This window comes from Haliaeetus albicilla, chromosome 23 (genome assembly GCF_947461875.1).
Source record: "Haliaeetus albicilla chromosome 23, bHalAlb1.1, whole genome shotgun sequence".
In the NCBI taxonomy this organism is placed as follows: Eukaryota; Metazoa; Chordata; class Aves; order Accipitriformes; family Accipitridae; genus Haliaeetus; species Haliaeetus albicilla.
Genome location: NC_091505.1, coordinates 21083739 through 21110829, shown reverse-complemented (window position 1 = coordinate 21110829; position 27091 = coordinate 21083739). Strand labels below are relative to the sequence as shown.

Sequence of the window (27091 nt, the reverse complement as noted above, 5' to 3'; positions counted from 1 at the left end):
TTGAAAGTTCATTGCTAACATAGTAAGGAATTTATTCAAGAAGTATTGTTTAGTGTAACAAAGACTGGTCCTGCATATTGCTGTTAAGATTGTTTGCTTAGGTGTTTTGTAGGAGGGTGATGGGAAGCATTCAGAGATATTTGTTAAGAGTAATAACACTTTGGCCTAGTAGAGTTGTTTGTCAGGAAGATAGTAAGATTTCACAGACTTTCAGTTTCTTTTTTTTCTTTGTTTTTTTGAATCTTCAGATTTCTGTTATTATGATAATTAGGTTGGATTTCCTTGATGAGAAAACTCATATACATAAAATTAATGTTTGATTAAGAAAAGCACCAAATAATTTCAGTGCTTGCATTGAAACTTTTTTTTTTTTTTGACTTGAGGGATACTGAGTTGAGATACTAGACTAGGTTAATCTAACCTCAGGCATGTAATTTAGTCATCTCAAGTGGACATATGGTTGCCCTCAGTTTTTTCTGTGGTAGTGAAAAGGCAGAGATATACTATAGCAGGTTATTTTGATTTTAGGACTGCATGCCCTCAGAAGTGCCTACTTTCTTACACCGAGTTGAAGAGAACCTTTGATAAGTACCTTTCTAATTTAAATGTGCCAGTTATGTGCTCACAGAGAAAAATATTTTTCATAAGATCCCTAGTTCTTTTGCTTTTAACCTAGCTGAAGGTCTACCTTTTTCCTAGTATTTTACTGGTCTTATCATTCTAGTCTATCAATAAATAATTCTCAAAGAATCTAGGATGATTTTAAACTTTTAAAAAGTTACATGTATGAAATAAAAGGTACATCAAGTGGTTGGATTATTGGTCCAAATCAGTAATCTTTCTCTTCTAGTTCTCTCATGAGTCAGCACAGCCAATTATAATAACCCCCAAATGCATTAAGGGAAAAGCCAGCAACCTCTTAAGTGGTTCAGTTTCATGTGTTTCTTCTGTTTTGATTTTTGTTTTCTTACATCTTTACTTTTTAAAAAGTAATTCTTTCATAGACTGGCATAAGACTTTTTCAGAGACCTCATTTCTTTCAGGTGGTTAAATGGGTTCATGAAAGCCTCATGAAAACCCAGTGTGTACTGACCAAATATGTATGTGTGCTGAATGTCAACTTCTACACTTCTCAGTGATGTGAAGTCTAAATGGAGGCCAGTCAAAAAATTCTGTATTTACTTTTGTTTTTTTTTTAAAATGAGTATTAGTATCCTGAGTCAAAGCTAGGTGTACCAACTCTGTTTCTCAAATGTTTTCATCTACAGAAATACTATTGTCTGACTGCATACAAGTCAGAGTAAATTAAGAGCGAAAATCACTGAGTTGACCAAATGCTGCTTTTGAAATTGAAAACTTGTGATATTGTCTTTGGAAAATCAATCATATTTTATAAGTTATTTTATTGTACTTTAGGCTGTAATTATTACTCACTGTCATCTCAGTAAAATTCTCAAGAGATTCATCCTTTTATCTGGTGCACGTTGCAACCCCTGTCACCAGAGCAGACAGGTCTGTGTCTATAGATAAAGTTCTAGAGTCTGGTTTTGGTTAGTTGCAGTGCTACGTGTAGCTCAGCAAACAGAATAGTTCTTTATTTGTTGCCAGTTTTACAGAGTAAATTAATGACATCGCTGCTTTTAGCCCTACAATGCCAGCAGCTAAAGATGGCGCTCAGATTTGCCGTTCTGCATCCTGTGGTATATTGTCAAGGCCTGGATTTCATATGGATGTGTGTCTACCAAAGCTGAATGCCACCTGAACTCAAACATGCTCTGGTATCAAGTGAGTCACTCCAAGGAAAAGCTATGGCGCACAGTTTGTTTGAAAGCTGCCTGTAATATCAGAAAATATATTGGACTTTGGAGGATTTAAATCCTTCTGTATTTAACTGAGTGCAGGATTGCTGAAGGGCAGTAGGGTGCTGTCAGGAACAAAGCTGGTTTGTGATGTAAATAGAATTATTTTTTTAACATAAACTGTAATGCTGCAGGGTTTTTTTGTTACGCATTTTCAGTGATTTCCCATTTTACCATAAAACATATATTTATGGTATATCCTGGTCTTAAGTATTATTTGTAAAATCTTTTTAACAAATATTTTTTTAATATATATTTTTGCTTTCATATTGAATTACCGAGCACTGTTCCGTTTATGTCTTATTTATCTATTTCTAAAATAAATTTTGTTTGAAGATTATATTTGTATACCTTCTGGAGAAGCACTGTTTTTAAATACACCTCTGGTCTGTTTGCTTAATGCATGCACACCATCAAATCTATACATACATTTTTTACAGTGATTAGGAGCTATAATTATTAAAATAATTTTACTGCACATAAAGTACCATAAAGCTTACTAGTAATCTATCTAAAGAAATACGTTCTCTCAAAACATCATGCTCCTTAGCAGTACATTTCTTTTTTCTACATTTTCTTCAAAGAAATCTGGTCTAAGCAGGAATTCCAAGAGTTGTACATCTTCTAACAATGTTTACATGTATGTGTGAGTGTTTATACAGCGTTTAGAGCTAGAGAGAGAGAGAGAGATAGTGCTTATATATATATATATCTGTGTATGTATGTTTGTATCTTGTGTGCATGTGTATATAAAGAAAGAGCATGAGGGTGTATATACGCATTTATCATGTACTCAATTAGCAAAGTTTATAGGCAGTATATATTACATAGAATGTAATTGTAGATATGTGCCTATCTCAGTACCTATATCTTGCTATGAAAGATAGCCAAACACTAAGGTTTTCACTTTACCACGTTATTTTGAGATTTGGAAAGGTTGATCTTCCCTTCTGAGAATGTACTGAGGTCTCACTATATTAGAAAGTGACTCTTGATAACTTAGAGGTTAGGATACAATATGATAAGTACAGTTTTGAATTTCAGTTCTTTTTCTTTCACTATTTCACTTTTACTCATGCTAGTACTGTCTCCCACTATTCTAAAATACCTTTTTTTTCTATTATATAGACTTGTTCTCTTAAATCTTGCCACTGAAAATATCATGCAAATGACGTTTCTGTATTTCCTCCAAATTGTGAGCCTCTGCTTATTTCATAAATAGACACATGTAAATCACATTCAGTTATTTATATTTATACAGATGGATATTAAGTAAGTGTGTTATCAAGAATTTTTCAGGGGTACTACTGACTTTCTGCAATCTTTTAAATAGGTTTTATTCATTTGTATTTAGTATGTTTTTCATTTCTATGGAAGGTGTTCATTAAAGCTCAAATAACTTATTTCCAATAAAAACTCAATGATGATAACAAAGATACGAAGCTTGATTTCCCATCACTGAATTGCAGCTAAGAATTATGAGCTGAATTTCAGTCTGTTTTCTCAGCATAGTTTTCATCCTTTCTCTGCTAAGAGAAGATGTCTATGGCTGTCAGGTAGATGAACTGCCCTCTGCTTATGTTCTCTGTTTCCTTCTGGACTGTCATGTTGTTTGACTTTGTTCTTGATATGATCACCAGAGTCTGACATGAAATTTGAATCTAAGACAGTTCCTCAAAAGAATTTCCTCCTATTTATTGTCTAAGCAGTACAAAAATTTCCCTTTTATCTGTGTTCATCAATAGCAAACAAGTTGCAGGCATATAGACACACAGACACTAATATGGATCTGAAAGGCTCCAGTCGTAGACTTTCCCCCACAAAAATACTTTTCCTAGATCTGTATCTAAACCATCGATGGGCTGATTCTCTTTCCCACCTGCCCCTCCCCCCCAGCCCCTGTTAAAAAGACAACAACAAGGGACAAATAATTCTGGTCTTATCCACACACTAATGTACATGTGTTTCAGATAAGCAAATGACCCACAGAAAGAAGTACTTCAACAGGTGAATGGAATTTGGAACCTCTTTTCCTTTGAACTTTTAGAATATTTGAGTAATTGGAAATATTCAGGAAAACACGTGTTCCATGATTTAGATGTACTTTATGGGAAGAAGCAATTCAGGGAAAGAAAAAATCCTCTTACTCTAACCAAATAGTATCACAAGCTCTTTAAGTGTTATTTTGTATTAAATAACAGTTTAAATATTATAAATTAAAAAATATAAATTAATTGCAATTAAATACAAAATAACAGCTCAGTATTTTCTGGCAGAAGTGGGACTTAAAAAATAGCTTCTTATGAAATAAGAATAAATCTGAATGTTTTGTTAATTTTGGAGAATTTTGTTCTGTATTTGTATGGTATACCAAAATTTCTGTCTGCGGGTGTGCTATTGGTGGAGTTGTAGTAGAAAATCTGACTTGAAGTTAAGAAGACATTTTGGCTTACATACATGTGGTACAGTGGTTTTACTTTTGGGGGGATGAACACTCAAATTATTCTATATTTTCAGATCGATTTGTTGGTAAGGTGATTTGTACAATCCTAATTGCTTAGGTACAAGAAAGCATCTTAAAGTATTTGAAAGAAACTAATGGAGTACAAAAGTAGTATTCATCCTTGTCCCCCAGTTAAATGAACAATACCTGTGCCTCAGCTGTTCAGTGCTGTATATCTTTTGTGATTCTATCAACCAAAGTTGCCAGTGTCTGCATAGACAAGGTCATGATTGTGTGCAGGACCTAGGTGGTATTAGACAGAACCGAGAAATCTTCTTAGTGTATAGTTTTTATTGTGGTGGGATAGCTCTATGAAAATCTAAAGTGCCACATTAGAGATCTTTGCAGGTGTAGTTTTGAGTCACATTCTGACATACTTTCTTAATTGGATTAGTGTGGATTTCTAATTATGGATAAAAGTAGCAGAATGTTGCCTGCTAATGTTGAATGTATGTGAACACATGGATATGTGTTCATATTTGACTTGAAAAGTCTGATTCATATCAGGTTTATTGTGATTGTAAGGTAAGATGTTTTAATTGTATTGTTGAATGATGTTTATTGATTGTTAGAAATTTTGTTTCCCTCCCTGTGGAAATTAATGCATTTTGAACTCAAAGTGAAAAAGAAATGCAACTTAGACTTGAAAAGCATATGGTATGGTTTTCTTTGCTATTTTAACTGGAAGAAACTATTTCAATTCTTAAAGATGGTACAAAAAGTTTATGGTATGATTTATGTTTTTCCATTTTTAAACTTACCTGAGGTAAAATTATAGTTTTTGTGGCACAATATACTGTATTCTAGCTTTGTGGCATTTTATTTCTTGAAATATGTTAAAAAAAGTAATAAAAAAAGCAAGTACTTTTGCTTGCAAGTACCCGGTTATTGTAATTATGTAAACATATAGGTATAGATATTTAGAATTATATACTATGAAAGCATAAGCATTTCCTACCTTCTATCTTCTGTTTCCAAAAGCATCTGGTTCTGGGGTGTTTAACATGAAACTATCTGTAGCAAACATACCAATGAATCAACCTGAAGCTCGGAAAGTGCTTTTCTATTTTGAATATTTGTAAACAAAACTTCAAGAGAGGAAAACATTGTATTATGTTCTTAAGCTTAGCAGTAAGGAGGCAGTAACTTCTTCACCCTGCTGAGATTTTGATTGCTATTGATTTCAAAGTTAGAAGCCAAAACGACTACAATTTATAGAAGAAATGTTTCTCCCAACTTGTGTTAAACTCAGAACACAGTGAGAGCTGCAACTAAGAGCTGCTGTCACTTGTAAAGGTATGTCTGACATTGTTATTAGCAGCAGTGGTCAGCATTGTTGTATTCACTGTTCTACAGTCCATGCTGAGTCAGCTGGATCTATAATATTTTTTAGAACTGAGTGGGAACAATGGATTTACAAAAAATCCTACAAGAAAATCCTTTTTTCTTCCCTCAAAATAGCGATAAGCTAGTCTTCCAAATACAGAAGTTTAGTACTTTTCAGAAGTATGTCCCACTAGATACATTGAAGTAAGATAATAGCTTCTGTGTGGATCATTTTTCTTCACACTAAATATTTACCTTTAACTCTTATTTTATACATTAAAGGGCTGTAGAAGCTTATACATAGATGTACACCAAAAAGAACATAAATTTCTAATACTTTTCAAATTATTATTTTCTCTATAAGGGTGTATTCTAAGGTATTTCTTGTTGTTTAGTAGCATGGCTGAATGCATTTTTGAATGGCCCGAAGTAGATTTTTTTATTTTAATCTAGCAAAATGACATTGTGACTAATTAAAAAGCATGGATAAACAGATTGGTGTTTACTTACACATGGGCAATCATCAGACCTACTAATTTTGAAAACATTAGGCTTGAGGATTCCTTCAAACTTACTAATTCAAAGACAGTAACTTCTAAGAATGTGATGAATACATTTTAAGAAAGTAGTGGCATTCTTTGGCTATTGTGTGGCCAAACTTGTGAAGTAATACCTGATAAGTTATCTTTACTGATTGAATTCCCTTTCTTCATCAGGTTTATTGTAAGACCACTTCTGCGTATTATTGCTTTCGCCAGCTTCCTAACTCAAGTTACTTCATATCCTCCTCATGAAATATTATCTTTGTTCTTTTGTGATTTAAAAGAATACCTGTATGGTCTAACACCATGAGATTCTTGTTTTCTGGTCTCTAATAGAGGGTTTAGGATTGTCTTATTCATATGTTTTCCTGTTCTTGTACTAATATATTGTAACTATGGTGGAGTCGTTTGTGTAACAGTCCACACATATGTAAGTTCTTGCACTTGGCATTGTGTCAACTTCACGTTTCACAAAAGCACTGTGATAATAACCAAAGGAATTAATATCAGATGTATAAATCTCCTTTGGCAATGTATTATTACCATTTAGGATATGTTGGTGGGTCACAGAATATATGTGTATTTCTTATATCAGGCTTCTTAAAGATTACACGTCATGGAATCATAGAATAATTCAGGTTCAGAGGGCCCTGTGGGAGTCACCTAGTCCAATCGCGGTGCTCAAAATTAGGCTAATTTAGATCAGTTTCCTCAGGACCTTGTTCAATTGACTTCTGAGTATCTCTAAGGGTGGAGATTCCAAAACTTTTTTGAAACACTAGTTCCTATTTGATTACCCCCATGGTGAAAAGTTTTTCCTTGTCTTAATTGGAATTTCCCTTGTTGTGTTTAATTCCTATTGAAAGAGCATGTATATACTTTACCGATTGATATGAAGTACTTGAGTACCAGTGAAACCTTTTCTGGGCCCTTAGAGAAAATCCAGCAAAGTCTGTTTTGAACAGAAGTCATTAAAGCAGATCACAGTCATTCATTTTCACTCAGTCATATCTCTGTTTCTTTGACAAAAGTGTGCATTGTATCCTAGAGAGCATATATGCTCCATCGTATTTAGAGTGATTGTATTGTGACCTCTCAAACAACAAGCTTGTTCCCTGGCTTCCCAGTTGAAAAAGTCATGATGGGATAAGGTGAAAATTTCCAGTCAGCTCTATTGAGGCCCTCATGTGTTCAGGTGGTCTCCTTCCTTCCTTCCTTCCGTCCGTCCGTCTCAATTTTGTCTGTATCTCCATCTTCCTCTTCACTTCTAGATATTGAACAGTCTTCAGCTGTCTCATCATGCTTCACTAAACATGTCTTCATCTTTTTCAGTCTGCATGTCTTTTGCGCTCTTTCTGTTTTAATGCATACAGTAATATCTTGCATCATCACACTATTGTGTCGCTCCATATTATTGCTAATACAGAATCTGTGAATATTCACACAAAATAATTTTAAACTAATGCTGAAAACAAAGCATATTTGGAAGACTTTGACTCTTTGCCATGTCAATACTTTCAAGAATACTTTTTCCTAATCAGCCTATTTCTGGGATCCTCTGAGAATCCTTTAGGATCCTCTCCGAATTCTCTGAGATTAATACATTCCTATGTCAGTACAAATGTTTAATATTTCTGGATCCTCAAGTATATGTAGGTTTCTCAATGGAAATCAGAATCTTAATTGTTTTTATGGATCCACTGCTTATATGCATAAATATCCAAATGAATTCAGTTTACTTATAGATGTAAATATTTTAAATAAATCTATTCATATACATTTTCAGGGTAGAGCCCAAAAGAACACTGTTTTCTGCTCACTTGTATGGCTCATCAACTTTTGTATTTGTCTTTATTTTATAAATACATTGTGAGTTTTCATTTGGATTCTATCTAGTTCTACTAATGAAAACACTGATAAGTTGACATAGTTGTGATTGTTTCTCTCACAAAGTAATGAGTGAATCAAACCTTTTCAGAAACTTATCATGAAGGTTGGATATTAAAAGCAGATAGAAATGACAGAATAATTCTGTCAATAGCAATTAAAAAAGGAAAATGTAATTGGAGGGAAAAATATTCTTTTGATGTTTTCTGTATACAAGATATACAATGGTGCAATTATTTGTTCGCTTTCAGCTACCAAGCATGATTTATTAGCTACAGTATTTTGGCTTTGAAACACTGAACATGGATAAGACAGCACGTGCTCAGTTGTGTAAGGGTTCCAACATCTGTCCTTGACAATCCTCTTACAGAAAGTCTTTTTAGAATTAGGAAATGGCAACATGAGTTCTGAAATGGATATGAAAGAAACAGAGTAAATGGGGGAGGGGGGAGATGAGAAGAGAATATTTCATTATTTCATTGCCCCTTTTTAACACATTAACTGCTTGAACTGTTTGTTTTTATGATTCCAGATGGTAGCAAGATGCATATAAATGAATAAAATGAAATAGAACAAATCAAATGCTTGGCTGCTGTTCAAGAGCAGCTAAGGCTAAGCTTTATTAAATTCACATGAGGATATGATAACTGTGGAATTTCACAGAATGAACTGCAGTGATCTTACTCATGAAGAACATCATTCTTCTTGAGATAGATGGGAGAATCTAAAATTTTATCATGGAAAAAATAAAGCCCCTTTGGAGCTTTATTTTCAGAGGGCATCCACTACTTGAGTGAAATCCGTACATGTAATACAAACAGAATCAACATGCACAATCCATTTTTACACATCGAAAGTTTCAAGGGTTTGTTCTTTCTGAGTGGCTAAGTAGAGAATACTTCCAAGAAAGTTAGTATGTTCTATGTTAAAACTCTTCCCTGTGTCACATAAAGTTCCTTTAAGGATAAGCATATTTGTATTAAAAAAGGAGGGAACAGTATTACATTTTAAAATTATATTAGACAAATTTAATTTATATTTAAATAGGAAAAAATATAAAGCTGACTAAACCAAGTATTTTTAATGTTTTTTTTGCAGGATGTAATTCACATTGTTGATGCCTTTTTTGTGACTGTAGATCATTTTGTATGCTTCTGCACTTGAATGGCTATCTCTAACTCAGTGTTTTTCAGACATCTCTTTTGAATGAAATTAACCAAAACCTGTTGTTTCTTTTTTATATGTTATTTTTCTATTAATTCTTTTCATGGAAACTCTGAAATTACTGTTCCAAATTTCTGATGAAAGAGTAAAAACCCTGGAATATATTTCCTGTCAATACTTACATGATATATTTTGTTAAATTTTCCATTTAAGTATAATTCAAATTGAATTTCATTCATAAAAGTGCATTTGTAAACTGTATCCTTGTATCTAAAATGAAGAAAAGAGAAAATACTAAAACTCAGGGCTAAATGACTCTGAGCACCCAAATCTATTGAGGAGCTGGTCAGGGAAAGCAAAGGAAGGAATAAATCCAGAGCTGGTATTATATTCTCTTTATACTTCCTTGGCTGTATTAGTCCAGCATGGTCCCCATGCAATACCTTCTATACCAGATGAAAAGACAGTCACAGCATGGATGGAGGTGGATGAATGCAGAAATCTACACAGCACTTGGTAGTGTCTGGAGATCCTCAGAGGAGGTTTTCTTCAGTGGACAGCTAAGATTATTTAGTGGGCTTTGTGTCAATAGAATAACGTGTAGCCTGGCTCAATATTCATTTGGTTTCTAGCTGTATATTTGTAACATATTAACACTCTGCAATGACTTACTGTTTTTCCCATTTACATGCATAGAAAAGTGAAGCAAATAAGAAACAGCAGATGGATCTCTGAAAGTATATCCCAGGAAGAGATAATGGTCACAATCAGAATTTAGTCTTTTGAGTAATAGTTTCAAAATGCAAAAGTGCAAAAGCCAAAAAACAGAAATTGAGTCAACTTTTTACCTTCTGGTAAAAAATACGATATCAACATGACTCAGTTAATTGCAAGGCTTTCTCATAAATGAAAACTCTATTTGTGAAGCCTGCACAGAGAAAATGTCCAGGGAAAATCACTCCTAGGTATCCTGTGCACTGGACAGTGACCGTCTACTATGACTGCTGAACTCTGCAGGGTTTACAAAATTTCATAGTCATAGGTAGAGAAATTAAGTAACAGGTGGCATAATTTATCAAGTTCTGCAAATCCTGGTATTTACACATAACTGATGGCTCATGTAAAGTAATTTGCTCCGTCTCAGTGGAGTTACTACATGGATCAGGAGAAGTGAAGTGAAATTCCCTTTAAGGGGAGAGCCTCACAAACATGGGAAGGGATGCAGTTCTTGCTTGCAAATATGTCTTGATAAAACCTTCTGTTTGAAAGGTCAAGAAGATTTTTGAAGCATTGAGATAGCCTAAAAGGTAACTCTGATGTGACAACTTGAATAGTTGCCAATGTAAACATTTTTTTTTTCTGTCTTTTCCTTGGGGTTTGGGGTTTTTTTTAATGCTTGAGCATTTTTCCCAAGTACAGAATATGTTATGCAGTAGCCTACAATATATTTTTTCTTTTTACTGGGCACTATACATATACCTTTATACAGCTCTTTGGCCATTTGATGGAAGGTATGAAGTAAGCTAGATCCTCAAATTCAGCATAATATTTTGAAATTATTCAGTGCTGGGTGCAGGACCAGTTCAAATATATGTTTTATATATTAGAACTTCTGGTAACAAAAATATTTTATATGACAGGCACTTGTATCCTGTTCTGTCACTTGTAAGTCAATTTGAAAAGGTTAGACTAGTGACATCTTTTGATATTGTCTTTAAAACTCCTGCGGTTTTTAATCCTGCATTGAAATGATTCACAATTAGCATTTTAGAACAAAGAAGGGGAAAGCTGTATTGAGAGAGAGCAGTGAATTATTTTGAATATTATATGAGTATAAAGTCCAAAATATAAACATTACCTGTAACAGAAACTTTATCTGATTATTGATCGTTTATTACTTATGAGTGATACTTGTCTTTACTGTACATTATATGTGTTTATACTAAAGTTATTTTTGAGCAAACCCAGAGCATGATTTTCAATAATACAGGGAAATATTGTAGTACAGTAATTATAAGTTTTTCAACAGGTAGAAATGATTGATGTTTATCTATTCGGTAACAGGAAAAAAAAAAAGGTGTTGAAAGACCATGGGAAATTTTTATAGGAACTGATGAATCATTACCTTCCAAAAGTCAGGTGTAATTAGAGTGGACATCACATAGAAATAAAATTAGAAACAGAGAAGGCAACTGCTTTTTTAGTGTTTTGATGAAATCCCTTGTAGTTGGTTTGGGTAATGTCAAACACATGTCAGTTTTGCTTGGGAGGGCTGAATAACTTGTTCACTGTTGTCCCCTTTGTAAGTAAAGTGAAAGACAGAATCTGGCTGCTTGATAAACTGAAGCTATTCATCAAAGCCACAAATGCAGAACTTACTTGAAGTCTACCTACACTTACTCCTGAAAATAATAGTCCAATGGTCTATATAAAAAATAATGGCCAGAAAAAGTCTGACACATATCATAACAGAGAGAGAACCTTTTCTTCTTGTGAAACCAGCCCAAATAAAAACTCTCAGATTTAATCGGAACTGTTTTTCCTTTCCCTATGTCAATCAAACCTTTCCTATTGATAATCTGAACAAAATAGGGTTGAGAACACAAAGTGTACTTTTGTATTATTAAGATGAAAAGATTCTGCCAGGGTTTGATAACATTTGAGATGCAGAGACTGTTACAGGAACATAATGAATATCAAATATATCTGCAAAAAGGACTTTTTATCAAGATAAAATCCTGATGAAAAATGCCACTTATTCTTTATTTTCCATCAGGCAGGTTTAAAGACTGCAAGTCAAGAATGTAGATCTGTATTTAATGGAGGTATTTAGTTTAGTACTCTGTGCACTGAAATGTGAACCTTGAATTCAGTTGCTTCTCATCTGATCCAAAAAATAATTTAAAAATTAGACTCTGTTCTTTCATAGTCAAATACAGAATATTCTATTGATAGATGAGAATTTACCAATGGATGTCACAACCTTATGGGTAAATCTGTAAAACCTGTTATTCCAAAGGAGTTCTGTAGTATTTGGACTGGTTTCCAAGTAACTGTTTATTCTGTGAATTATTTCCAGAGGAAAAAGTATCTGACTAGTCACTTTTAATTTTTACACCTCTGAAGTACTAGGTTCCTTGAGTGAAGAAATCAGATTGGGTACAATGAACCAAAAGTTGCCATATACTAATTTCAGGTCATAGTTCATGACTGTCATAATTTTTTTCAAAGATAGGAGGGGGTTATTAGTCTGTTGGTAATTGTGTAATTGGTTTCTGGGTTTTTTCTGGTTTTATCTGGCAGTACAACACATCTGATACTGACTTTATTAAGGGTGTTATTCAGGTCAGGGAGTGAGAAGCTGGAACAGGATGTTCCACTACTGGTCAAAAAAATGTGATGTGATGGGAGTTCACAAGTGAATGTATTGTAATCTTCCACAGGGATTGTGGAAGATTGTCTTATGCTATTTCTGTTCCATGACTTCTGTGTGGTTGTAAGCTTTGTATGGATTTTCTTTTTTGTAATTGTTTTTCTCTTACCATATTGTGGCTGGAGATTGGAAGAAAAAGAAAAAAGGTCAGAAAAGCTTAGTAGCTTTTTTGTTTTTGAAAGGGAGAGACTGGTTGATCCAGCTTAAATGGTTACAGCTGTATCAACCAGTAGCAGTTGAATTACAGAGACAAATGCAAACTGCAAAACCTTACAGGTCAACACTATACCAGCTGTAACCAGAAGAGCATAGTAAGAAGGAAAGGTAAATTAATAGGACATATTGTAATAAAATGTTGAGAAGATACCCAAAAACAGATGGATGGAAATGGGACACCCCTTCTTCACTAAGTAAATGACAGAGAAAATCAAAGAAAACTGCATTTCATAGCCCTGCCATTTGGAGTGTTGTTGAGGATGAATGGGGTTTTCTTAATGAAAGACAGAGTTCATATTCTGTTCCCAACGGCATTGGTTGTACACCGTGGTGTTTATGTGAAGTACATGGACCATATTTAGGTGTAGGTATGATCTCACTGAGGCAATGATCATACTGAATCCCATAGACTGATACAAATGAACATTTTGTACATATTTTAGTTGGGGAAATGCTGAAAAAATGAAGTTTTGCTTTTCTTTTTACTGACTTTGGGTTACTTAATTCTCTTTTGCAAATTTAGAACAGATTGGCTGACATACTGGATCAGTAAATATGTTGTATCAGGCCTAGATACTCAACTGTCAGTGGGCTGAAGCACAGGCTTGGGGAGGGAGAATAAGCAGAGCAGATACAGCCTTATTATATACTTTGTATTATGTAATTTAATTCTTCCAAGTGATAATAGTTTCTGTTTTGAATGACTGTAACAGTAGCAGAAATATTTTTTTATTAAGGATTTATGTTGGAATTCATTTTTTCTGTAGGAGGTGAAGGAAGAGAGACGCACCTAGAGAATCATCTGCTATAGCTGTCTCAAATACTTAGCATAAACTGGAATGAGTCACTCTCTAACTATCCTGTATGTACTGTAGGAGGAAACTATATGAACACTTAGCTTTTAGATAGCTAAAGCTGGGTAAGATGATTTCTGAAATCTAATACAAAAATAATTTTAAAAACTAGGGCTCACAAAGCTGAGAACATTTTGAAGCTATGACCTTCAGTGCTATAGGCATATGTACTCTCAGTTAGAAAGAGCTGAGGTAATTAAATGATAGATAATGCAGAGAGAAGTTTTCAAAGTGAGCAGAAGTATTATACTCAGGTATTTTCACCTCCATTGACTCTAATGTTAGGGTGCTTATTCCATATATGTTGTTAGAAGTTGTTTGAAATATTAGCAAATTTTACTGTACAAAGAGAAATGAAATTCTCTGATATTTTCCTTTACTTTTGTAGAATAAGTATTTTATATGCTATGTTACAGTGATCATATTTTTTACTGTTGAAGTAATTTCTCTTCGTGACATCATTTTTGTATGTGTATTTCCATCAGACTGATTCACCTCCTTTACTCTTTGCCATAAGCTGATAAAGATTCAAGTGCATTTGTTCTGCTTTTTTATTTGGGCATATAATTTATTATCAGTATATTTACAAAGAAGAAAAGAACAAGGATTTTGGAGAACTTGTATTTAGTATATCAGCACATGCCTCCATATTGCCAGCAGACAGCCTGCAGTGGATCCTGGTACATTCCAGTAATCCAAAAACCATGCATGAGGAGAAAGTGATGTTGTCTTCAGGCAGTGTGGATAGTGTAATCGCTTTCTTGTTTGCAAAGTTCACAAGTGTCAACATGTATGTTTTTGTTTCCTTTGATAGCATCTAACCTTTGGAGAAAATGCCATTCACTTTGCATTCTGACAGTAGTCACTACTGAGCTCAGTCAATGAAGCATTGTTCAGTCTAGTCAGTTCAGTAAGTCTCTTTGGCAAGACATCATTACAAAATAAAGTTCATGTCGTGTTGTAAGAGAAGTCGGTGTCATCTTGAGCTGTACTCCCATACCGCTACTTCATAACTTGCAGCAAAACATTTTGGGAGAAGCAGCCCAATAGAGAACTTTCAGAAAACACTAGATATTTTGCCATATAAGTACTACTGTCAAAGCCTAAATTGAGTTAAAGGTTTTAAAGAGTTCATGTTCCTTTTAGATTATGCCACCAGGACTGCTTTTGGAAAAACTCGACTAAGAGTGATAATTTGTGAGTATAATAATTCTGAGATGGGATGTAAATGGAAAACATTGTATTCAGTTGCCTATTTCCTCTTCCCAGAAACCTTTGGAAGACTGAGTAGCACAGTTATGTCTTCATGCAAAAGTGTAGGAGTAGAGGTTGGAGGTGGGGTGATAGGAAGATGGGAAGTGGACACTTTGAGGGGAGAGTTTTATCCAAATTAAATCTAGAAACTCCTAAAATGTCACAGAAATTTTTGAAGGAGAAGGAACTTGTTGCTTTGCACAGCTTTTGGTAAAGTCCAGGAATTTTTATGTGTGTTAAGCAGTTTTTACTTTATCTTTCCTTTGGAAGGGGTACTGTGCAGAGTAAAAAAACCTTATGATGTGGGAAAACTGAAATCAAACTCCACCGTAATACAATTCTGTCCTTTATCAAAAGAGTCCATTGCTCTTTTACTGTTGCTGGAGACAGACATCCCAAATCTCATAATCTGCCATCCCATATGATATCAATTAACACAATTATTGTGATGTCCAGAAGGGTTTCAAAGTCTAATTAGCATCTGACAGCTGAACTGTATTTTCAGCCTAAGTGCAGCTTCTGTCATGTCAGGGTTTACATGTGATAGAGTAGTATGATAAAGCTACTCTTACACTGTGATACATTTTCAGACTGGAGAGGTTTCAAACCTGAACCTTCCTGAGTAGTCCTGATACTCACATGCAAGATTTAAGGAGTAGGGGAAAAAAAACCAAACCCGAACTATATTTAAATCTAGTTTCTGTTAAGATAATTTGACAAAAAAATTACTTCTGATAGCTGCATTTTGGTAAACCATAAAAAAGAATTTCTATTATTACTATTTATTATTTGGCTAATTTTTTCTTTCTTCAAGGCCACATCTTGGATTTATTTTAATGGAGAATCAAAGGTACAGTTGTTATTTGATGCTTCATCTCAATTGCTTTCTTCTAGTTTGGAGAAAAAATATGCTTTTATTGTATGAATAAAAAGCCAAGAAAAAAGTGTAATAACAGAGAAGTAGAATGATATTCTATAAAGACATCTTTGGGATACTATACATTGTATTGCATTATATCTGTTCACAGCTTTGCACTGTAGGAAAACTAGAAGGGGATGAAACCTCAAGAGGAAAAGCCCTATGAAATGAGAACAAACAGTATCAGAGCATCAGGTGTCTTGCTAACCTTTAAAAGTGCAGTGCAGCTCCACACCATTTTCTTCATTCAGAAGCAATCTGCAGCTCTTTAGCAGCAAACCAGTGAGTTGAGTTCTCGCTCACTTTAATGTATGAGTTGAAATTTAATACAAAAAAAAAAAAAGAAAAAATCTTTTGGAAAATCATATTTATGGAGGTTCATTTTCATTATGTCCAGTTTTCTTTCATTATTGGATAGTTATAGGGTTATGTCTTTTTCCCCCAGTGCCTTTCTCTAGAATTTTTTTTTTTTTTTTTTTTTTTTTTTTTTTTTTTTTTTTTTGTGTGTGTGTGTGTTAGTATGTTTCTTTGCATGCCTTGAAATCAGTGTGGTAGTCTCTGGTACGGGTTTCTTCCATCCTATCTTGCTGTATTAATTTTATTGACAAAATTTTATAGGCTAACATTTTAGAATCATCTGTCCTTCACTGTGCTTCGACATATTACATTTTATTTCTTTTTTCAGTGGCAAAAGGTTGCTATTGCTTTATAGGAAATGATTTGTTTGGAGTTTTATATGAAGCCAAGCATTTTTGCATGATCTCAAGTACTGAACAACAAACAAAAAGTGAAGATACAGTAATGAAAGTATTTTAGTAAATTGTTGAAGTTCCAGATCAAGGGTCACTATCTGCTTTTAGCTCACTCTATTACCTACTTTTAGTAATTCAAAGCACTGGAACTTGATTATCATAGTGAATGAGTACTCATATTTTACAGTGAATTCAGAGGAGACTGCGTTTGCTCAGGAGTTGAAACTCCTGAGCATCACTGGTAGAATATGAGGTCATTCCTGTTCTTCAGAAAGTCTTAATTCTGTGTATGCTTACGATGGGCTTTTCAAAACTGCACAGGCTAACTCTGCTTTCAGTATAGAAGCATAACCATTGACTTCTGGGGAAGCAAAGTAAGGTCAACGCACAAAGCTTTACAGAACTCCATTTATCTGGTTTTCATTCCAGGTTATTATTAAGAAGGTAGCCAATATGAAACAGGGAGGTTAACTGTGAATGCAAGTGTCATTGAAATGGCTGGAGTTACAGATGACTCCATTACTGTCACTCTTTTATCTAATATCATATTGATTTATTTTAAAGTACTTAATTTTTCAGTGTTCTGTACAGTTTAGAGATCCATCTTCTTAGCCACATGCCAAACTGGTATGGAGTACACTGAGAATTATACCATTTCTGACATTTATATCAAATCAGATAATTCTGTGTCTGTCTGTACAAAGAAGCATTACCTTAAGCTGAACTTAGCATTACATTAAATTAAACTGTAGTTTCATTCTCAGATTTGAAGCAGAAATTACTTCGGTTTTGAGTAGTCAGAGAGATGTCTGTGTGTACATATATACATATATTTATTTCACTGGTTGTTTAAAGATGTCTACAAGAAAAAAAGTTTAAATAATTAGAAGAATTTAGATGTTCAAGAATAAAGAAGGCCTGTGCTTAGAGCCATTAAAATCAAGGCTTCTTTTTATTAATCCACTGCTACTTACGTCTATTTACTGGGGTTTCTTTCTTACTGACAAGTTAAATTAGGACTGGATGAATCTAAGTTTAAACAAAACCTCTCTGGTTTGATAGGACTAGGACAGTGGATTGATCCAGGTGAGGTGTAATGGATCAATTACCTTGCTACTTGGAGAGGGAGGGAATTGTCAGCATAGGAATGATGATCTGAACACTCTTTTTCATGAAAGGGAGATTACTAGGAAGCAATGGAAGGGAAGGAAAAAAAAGTTGTCTTCCATTTTAGCAGTGGAAGTTACAATGTATATACATTTGAACTATAAAGACAGATGATTAATGTGTTGTGAAATTCTGCTGGTCACCCTCACCAGTCATCCCAAGAAAGGACGGATAGGATCTAATGAAAATTTTGTGGGAAACCTTAATTGTAACTGAAATAAAAGGTTGCTCAAGCAAACAAAAAGAGCAAGGATTCACTCAAGATGTTGCCCATTATTATATATACTAGAAAAATGTAAGAGCAAGATTTAGGTAGTGCGGATTTCTTGATCTGTTTTTGAAGAGAACTTCTGTGTTGCCTTCCTGAAAGAGTGTGTTGCTGTACACTGTCCTGAGTCCCTTTTCACTTTGGAGGCCTAAATGTAAGGACATGCTCGAATCAGACAGTGGGATGCAAGAAGAAACTTTTACTGCCCAGCTAATCTGTTTATCTGCAATGCTGTAGTTAAACATAGAGCAACATTCACTTGTAGCACTATCTGTTCAGTCTCATCCCAAAATTCACTGAAAAAAAGAATTTTTTATCATGAATGCTCATCAACCTATTCACAGTAGAACCTAGCGACACTTTTATTTGGAACAGTGTGAATCCCTACAGTGTGATAAATACATTAATAGATTTTCTTAGTTCAGATGGCATAGGAGCTCACCATTTGGAAACCATTGGTATTAGTTTGACTACATTTAGAGCAGATGTTGTGGCTTAATAGTCTTCAGTCTCCATTAGCTGTATTTCCCTATCAAGGACACTGCAGGCTTTTTGAAAAAAATTTCATAGTAATTACTATTGTAAGTTACCGACCACTTGTTTCACGTAGTAGGGACTAACCTTACTTGTTATCCATTATTTAAAGGAACTATATCACTTCAGAAAACTGAGTATTCTTAGGTGGCCAGCAAAAAGATTTTATTAAGTTGAAACAATTTCCTTTAATTATCCTTCAACAATTCACAGTTTAAGAAAAATTGCCCTTTTAGCAAAATGAATATAATGAACCACTCCAGAGAACTGTACTGTATAGGAATCTCATTTGGAAAAAAAAAAAACACCTCCCTAAATAAGACATCTTTAATACTTTCTCTTTTAAGGTTTTTTTTTGTTTTTTTAATGTTGTACAATGGTCAGTAAAACCCTCTAAACCCGGCCTAGCAGTGTGTGATGGAACCTCTTAAAGAGAAGAATGTTGATTGATGGGTGTTGGTATTAAGTAGTAGGAGAATTTTCCCAGCAGATGCGACCCATTAATTAGAGGGAAACCAAGAGCAAAACCTAGAAAGGATCTGAGACTGGATTAGATATGTACCAATTCACTATGGTTAAAGAGAATCTTCTCAATTAACTGTATAATGTAAGTGATGCTCCATTGGGTGGTGGATTTCACTGAGGATCTCTCTTTTGGTGTGACTTGGAAGAGTAATGGTAACTGGAGAATGGGGAAGATATCTTTGTGCAGGATGTGTTCTGATACAGACATTCAAAACAGACTTTATCTCCCTGGAAAGAAAAGGTTATAACCCTTGGAAATATGACTGATTTTACTTCTTGTTCATACAGTGGTACTAATAATTCATTAGATTCAGCTTTACCCCTGTCTGGAAGAAAATAGGATGAAAAACTGTACCGAAATATATTTTAGGAGATTTCAAGGAGGAGTTCACATACACAACCTTATTGCTTTTGCCTGTTGTTGTTACATACTTCCTAAAGTTCCACCCAGATAAATAAATGTAGTTTACAAAGTTTGAAGGTGTCTGTTACAGTGGAAGCTGCTTCACTTACATTCTGCTTCTGATGGATCTGTAATCCCTCATTTCCACATTATAGCACTCTGCACCTAAATGCCTACAAAGCAAGAACTTGGAGATTCCTGCAGTTCTGTAGTCTTTAAAGTTTTGTTTGAATAATGATCGGGCTAACATTGCTTGGACTAGAAAGAGCCTGTTTAAAATTGTACTATCCTTAAATGTCAGACAGATGAATCCTGATAAAGGATAAGCTAGAGAATGTGAAACTGTTTCCGAGTACAAGCCCTCTGACACAACCATCTAGAAGCCAAATCACAGGCCTTCTCTTTGTTGCTAAATGTTTCTTGCTTGAATTAACTTATATACAGAAGCTGTCCTGAAGTAAAAGCACAGTAAAAGGGCATATTAGTTTCACCACAACAAAAGCTACGTGAGGTCAGCCATATGGTGAGGCGCTTTGCTGACTAAGCCTAATTTATCTCACAGTAACACAGAAGAGTTTTGTCATCTCATCTCTGTTATTTTGTTGTTGTTGTTACATCGTGTAGTTAGGTTTTTTTATTAGAGCTTGAATTTCTCATGCAAATCAACTGCTCAGCAGTAATAACTTTTTAACAATGAAATTACTTTAAAAGTGTACCTTCATTTCATGATTACTCCAAGTTATCATCAGGAAGAGGCTTTTGCTAAATGCGTTGCTTGGCTTTGTTGGTCAATGTAAAATTCAATCAAACAGGTATTTTAAGCTTTAAAATCACATTAATGAGTTTGGTAATGGTTAATTATACACATTTCTTTCACCTTCCTAATAGGATCAAATGTACCAACTTTTTGCTATCTGGCAAGAAGTGTCTTAACTCTTCTAATTCTCCTTACTCTCATTCATACTCATGATAAGGAGTTTATGTGGTATAGTTTTCCTTTTACATCAGCCAAAAGAGAGCACTGTAAGAAATAAATTCAATTCAATATTTTATAGATTATCTAGGCAATTGAGTAGCCTGTTTAGTAAAATGCAAATGCAGTTACCACAAGTATTTCTGATACTCTTCTAAAATACTCCAAGCTTACATACTAATTTATGTGTTTGTATGCCAGGGTTCTCCATTCCTTTTGCCGTAACAGAAGTCATTAAAAAGAAAACAAATGCTGATTTGACAACTGATGGACATTAAAGACCATTTTCTGTCTTTAAACTGTAGACAATGGTGTAAAAATACAAATGTAGCAAGTTATTTAGTATGTAAACTATTACTGAAGTATAAAAAGTTTTAATATGATACCTATTTCTAATTTGTGAACAAAGACTGAGGAACTGTGAAACATATTTGCTACATAACAATCTTTTGCACTAGGCAGAGGTACCTGGGGCCTCTTGGCTGAACAGAAGCGGGGGGGGGGGAATAATCATCTGACAAAGAAAGTAAGAATGAGTTTTAATCTTATGGCTTGAAGAACCTATGATAAACTCCATTCCAAAAAAAAAAAGGGACAGAGTTTTGAGGTGTGATAATCATAAATCACACTTATTATATTAAATAAAATTTACTTTTTCCCCACAAATGTTTAGGCTTGATATTTATTTAAGTCTGCCATTACTTAGAATGAAATGGGAATGAAAAGAATAGAATCAGAATCTGTTTGCCTTCCCATTTTCTAAATATTTCATACTCCTACAGATAATAGAAGTGCATGTGAAGCAGTAGTGCAAAATTGGGCCATTTGACTCTGAAAGATACCAGATAAAAGTCTGAGTCTTCATTCAGAGAAGTCGGTCACTTGCATTTCCAGTCTTACTTGCACTTGTTGTCAGACAGCATCTGTCAAATTTTCATAATTAAGATAAATCTAAAGGGTGCAATCTCAGGTGAGTTATGTCCTCTAAGTTCTGATTTTCTCTACCTGCTCATAAAATAAAGATGATGAATAGATACCATCCATGTATTTATAAGATGTACACTGTGGCAGCTGGTTAGATTTATCTTCGTCTTTATGTCATGAAGTTCATCCACTCATGTTCCGATAGCATGAGTTAGTATCTAAGCAATTCAGTTTGAGGTTTTAGACTCTAGGAAAACTGCAGCTATAGACAGAACTAAAAACCTTAATTAAAAGTAGGAAAAAAAACCCCTTTGTTCATTTGTGTACAAATAGTCACACAAAATCAAGAATATCTGAGAGATCTTTCAAGATTGTGTCTCAGTGATGTCAGATACACTAATTACTGAGAGCACACTCTGTGAATGCCAAAGCATGACAGAAAGCTGTTTGTGACGCTTGAGTCATGAACTCCAGAAACATACTATATACCCAAGACCATTGAGTTTCACCAGAAGACATACTCTGCTTCCATTGCCTATCTTAAAACATGCCTAAGGTAGAAAAAAAAAAATGTAAATGCACAACCACTTTTTCATAGCATTCAGAACAGGCAACACAATTGCAGCCATTCCTAAAGACAGATGAAAACATCAAATCTATGTCTGATCTACTTCTACAATGGTTACTTTAAGTTTTTTTGCATTCAGCAGAACACAGGGAACATGTGATTGGAATGACGGACTGAAATGATCCACCAGCATAAATTAACACAGCTGAACAGTTATTTTAATTCAAAGTGAGTAGCAGTGTGGTGACATTACACAGTGATTACAAAAGTGGGAACATCTCTTAAACTGGTCTTGTATTCTGCTAACCCAGGAAATTATGTCTCAACCACTCAAGTGAGAAATCTCTAGATCAGTTTTTATTTCAGCTACAAAGAAAAGAACAGTTCAGCCGTACACAATGAGCAAATTCCCCTCTCCCCCCGCAATGACTCACATTCAGATTAGGCAGACATAAACTGGAGTTGTTCAAGGGTGCTGATCTCTGCCGCTTAGTGGACACTGGAGCTGAGGCCTTACAGTACTTGCAGGAATGTTGCTGGGTTAGGAATCCTGAGAAATTCTGTACTCCCATATGTCCTTCACAATAGGAGCTGTACTCAGTATGTGATTAAATCAGTTATAAGGATGCTCTTTAGGGATATGTGATGCAAAGTGCACATCTGTGACTGGACCAACGGTCCTTGCCCAAATTCCTCTGAAGTTTTGAGGCTTTGTTAATTTTCATACAACATCTTAAAGATGAAGCATGATAGCTAACATCATTTAATATTGTAATTTATATGCAGAAATATATTCTCTTTCATATATTCATTTCCACAGAAATCATCCAACAAGTTTCAAAATGCTAATGTACATATAGCTTATATAAACTTAGATGTAACTTGGCATGATGTCAACAAAATGTTACCAATATAACAGTGTGGTTTAGGTACATTAAAAAATGAGTAACGTACTTGGTCATGATATCTATAGTCTAGAAAATATACTTGGGAATTTAGCCCCTGATGGCAGGAAAATAATAAATGAAGTGATTGTATTCTGTACCAAGGTTAAAAATAACCTAATGGAGTTTTAATGATCTTAATAAAACCAGAAAGCAACTGCTAGTTTTTCTGTCGAACTGGGTCATTTAACCAAAACTTGATTGGGCAAAGGAATTAACCATATATTTTCTGATTTTGAAACTAGTTTACCTATCAGTTTTATTTTGCATTTTGTTTAGCTGTCTGAATTTTGTGAACAAATTTTCTGTTAATGATTGTTGATGCATCCTCAATTAAGCATGTAAGTGTAATGCATATGTCATACGGCAGTCAAGAAAGAAAGGGAGGGAGGAAAATTTTTTGGCACCATAAATCAATATGCTCAAAGATACTGACACTGTATATTCTGTTGTAAATTCTCCCTCTGCTTTCCTGTTACTACTGTCTGTTGCCATTGCTTAGACAGTGAATGGAGCTCAATTCACAACACAAAGAATATTCCAAATGCTTGTCTGGCACCCTTTGTTCCAAAAGCAGGAATCAGAATCGCCCCCCTTGCAGGTTGTCTTCATGGCCAGAAATGAAGCTTGTGTGCGGTGTGGATTCATATTTTAGGTGTGGCAAACACACATTGCAACGACCTAAATCAAATTAGATGCATAAAGAAATGGAAATTACATGACCGTCTGCAAGAGTGATAGAGAAGGTGAATTACAGACTGAAGCTTTTGTTTATAGAAATAAAGTGCACTTTCAGTCAAGCATGTAGCATATTATCTTGCTTTTAAAGAATAAGTTTTCTTATCTGTAAGCATTGACTGTAACAGGACTGAGTTATAAACTGTAGTCTGGCATAATGACATGTATTTCTACTGCTCTTTAGAACAGTGGACTACACTCTAAATGTGCTTTAACTGAAAAATTTCTCTCGCAGTACAACTATACTGCTGTGCTTCAGTTAAATATCTTGCTCAGACTGTTTTTTAATGTTTTGCTCCTAACTTGTCAGAAGAATTTTCTTAAGAACATAGTGCCTCAGCACAATCTACATTTAAAACTTTCTTTAAATGTGAAGACAAAAAAATTTTAGGTTTTCTTGTATTTCCCCAGTAACGGATTGCAGTAATCACCTTGGCTTACCCTGTGTTCCTCCTCAGGCTAAGTTCCCATGGAAGTGTGACTTTGATGGAAGTCATGAGTAAAGAGTGCTGAACAGGACCCATTGTGATTAGACACATATTTTTAAAAAGCTTTAGGAATGATAAACTGCACAGTTGCAGTATTTCTATTTTATTTTATATTTAAGAAGGACCAATGTGATTTGGGGTCTTCTGAAAGAGCAAAACGGATAATAAGAAGTATGTTCTCTTGGAGTTTTCCTGAAGGCACTTTCTTGTCTACTCCTGTCATGCTCCAAAAAGTGTAAAATAAATTGTTAGAAACTAAATGAAAACTTCTATAAGGAGAAGCTTTTTTTGTCAGTGTAATGTAGGATGAAGTCTTCTGAGAATTCACAGGAAATATAGTGGCTTAAAGATTAAAAAGCTAGCAACGTTACAAACAAATAAAAGGTCAAATGGGGCCATCACGCACACAGACGTTGAATAATTCAGGGTTTTGCTGTGCATGTCACCTGCAGAGCTCACATAGTTGAAATAGTGCAGAATCCTGGCTTCCTGAACCATGGTAATAGTACGGATTATGAAAGACCAGTATTGCCACTACGTTAATTAACTAGCACCAAGTAAGCGAGCTCAGTGCTTATGACGTTTGTGGAGTTAAGCTGGTAGAAGGAGGAACGAAATGTGTGGTTTGGTGCACCACTCAGCAGTCCAGCCTTAGCTATACATCCTACGTGGGAGTGCATGGTCGGGTTTATAAACCTAAATCAGACACTTAATACTTTTATTTTACTTTGTTTGTATGATAATTGGTTTTCTCTGTGGAGCATGAGATGGAGGACATTAAATAGCAGTTGGGAGTGAAACTTAGCACTAGGCAGCCACTGGATAAGTAGTTAGGAGTGACAATGATTCTCTCTAGGGAATCATGTACAGGGTGTCACCTGCTGGCTGCAGCACAAAGGAGCCCCACAAGGAGACTGATAGGAAATAAAAAGCATACAATTAGGAAATACAAAAGCGAAAATTACTTTGAAACTCAGTAGGGGTGCACAGCAATCCACTGCTCAGAAGCAGATGAAAACTACCTAGGTCAGAATCGAGTCGTCCAAGTTCCACATAGCACTACAGATAATGAGTCCATTGCCAGTGAATCAGTCAGTGCAAAACCAACTATTTAAAGTGTCAGAACTGTCAAGGACAGTTTGACTCATCTGATGACAGTGTTGAACCCATGTCACTTAGAGGCAATCAACAAATTAAGTTTGAAATCTCAAAAAGATTATCTCAATTTAAGAGACGACATTTGAATCGATACAGTTTTGGATCTTCTAGTGAAAGAGGGATGTACGTTGATTCAAGTTTACAAGCTGAAGACAATGGTCTGTTAACACAATTATAGTCACACATCAGACTGGTTGGAAATCAATATCTGCAAATGTGAGATATTTGCATTTTATTCCTGCACAGGCGTATTGAAAATAAACTAATCATTTTCCCTCTCCAGGCTTTGAGTTACTGCTGTTTAAAATGCACTTTATATTCTACATTCAGGATTCTTAAAATCAGGTAATATTATTAAAAATAGTCTAGGAAAAAATGAATGCCAGACCTTGATTAAAATTACTGTCATGTACACCCTGGGAAAGAACTTGAATATTCTGTGAAATGAACTTGATTTACTGTCACTTGTCTTTACTTAGCTTTCAGGTAGATTTCAAGTGCATCAGTACAGTGATGCTAGCTTATTGTAGATTTACTTAGCCACACTTTCGACAATCTTGATGGACTATTTTGATTCTTTTAGTCCTTTCTCAGAGTAATTTTAAAGAAACACTAATTAAAGCTTTTCTATTGAATAATACATGTGCTTCACCCTCCAAAGTTTAGCTTAAGGGACTCACATTGACAAAAATACATTATATTCCTTTCACTTAATTTCATTAGTGGGACTTCTCTTACTTTGTGGGAACACACAGATTTTCCTCCAGAGCATGTTAGAGCACAGAACGATTAGCAGAGCATTAGGAGTAACCACAGCCCAGGAATAATGTCAGTTAGCCCTATAGCACTATGTGAGTTCCAGGGCAATTTGTAGATGTTCTGTTCAATGGTGTATGAAATAGGGATGCACTGCATTGTACTTGAGGCACTTTCTCTAGAACTTCAGCCAAGTCTGATACACTAAATAATTTAGACTTATATTTTCCAATTTACCATGTAGGATACTTCATGTACTGTATTGTCAACACAAGAACTTCAACTTAAAAAGTGGTATATTTTGAGGTTATGCAAACCTAGAAAAGATGGTTTGATTATTGTGCTTATGCTGCTGAAAATCAAAAGAAGTTCTACTGAAACCAAGAGGGTTTTACTGGTGTAAAATTAGGTTAAGAAAGAGGAGAATCATGCCCTCACAAAACACTAAGAGGCAAGTGGTGACAGTAGAAAAGCATTGGTATTCTGCTGTGAAGCTAAGCTTCCTGCAATAATGAGTGCATAGCAGAGGCCAAACAGAAAGCAATACATTTGGGTTCAACATCACATTCACCTTCTGTGGTCGGAGAGCACATGGGAACAAAAGGAAATACGAGCAGTGATTTCAAATATTTCTTGTTATCCTTTTATTTCTTTACTGCTTTGTATTCCTTTCTGTCAGTTATCAGTGATCATCATTTTAAAACCACTTGTAGTTCTGGGAACAGTTCGTACTTCTTTGTTGAAGCATTTATGATTGTCAGTAAAACTTTTCAGGCTATCATTTTATTTAATATAAGCCAGTCTTATTCTCTTTCAGGCTACTAGACGCATTTTCCTTTTTCATCAGCCAGTCAAGTTGCTTGGCTGTGCTGTGTGTGTGAAGTTTTGAATTAATGTTCTGAACTACATTGCACTCATTCTCATTTTAGGGCAGGT

The 27091-nt window shown here is 34.8% G+C and overlaps 1 protein-coding gene across 3 annotated transcripts in view; it reads left to right on the top strand.

Annotated features, from left to right (window-relative positions):
* Window positions 1–27091, top strand: part of PCDH11X (protocadherin 11 X-linked) — a 512079-nt gene that overhangs the window by 90911 nt on the left and 394077 nt on the right. The gene's annotated exons all lie outside the window — the stretch shown is intronic.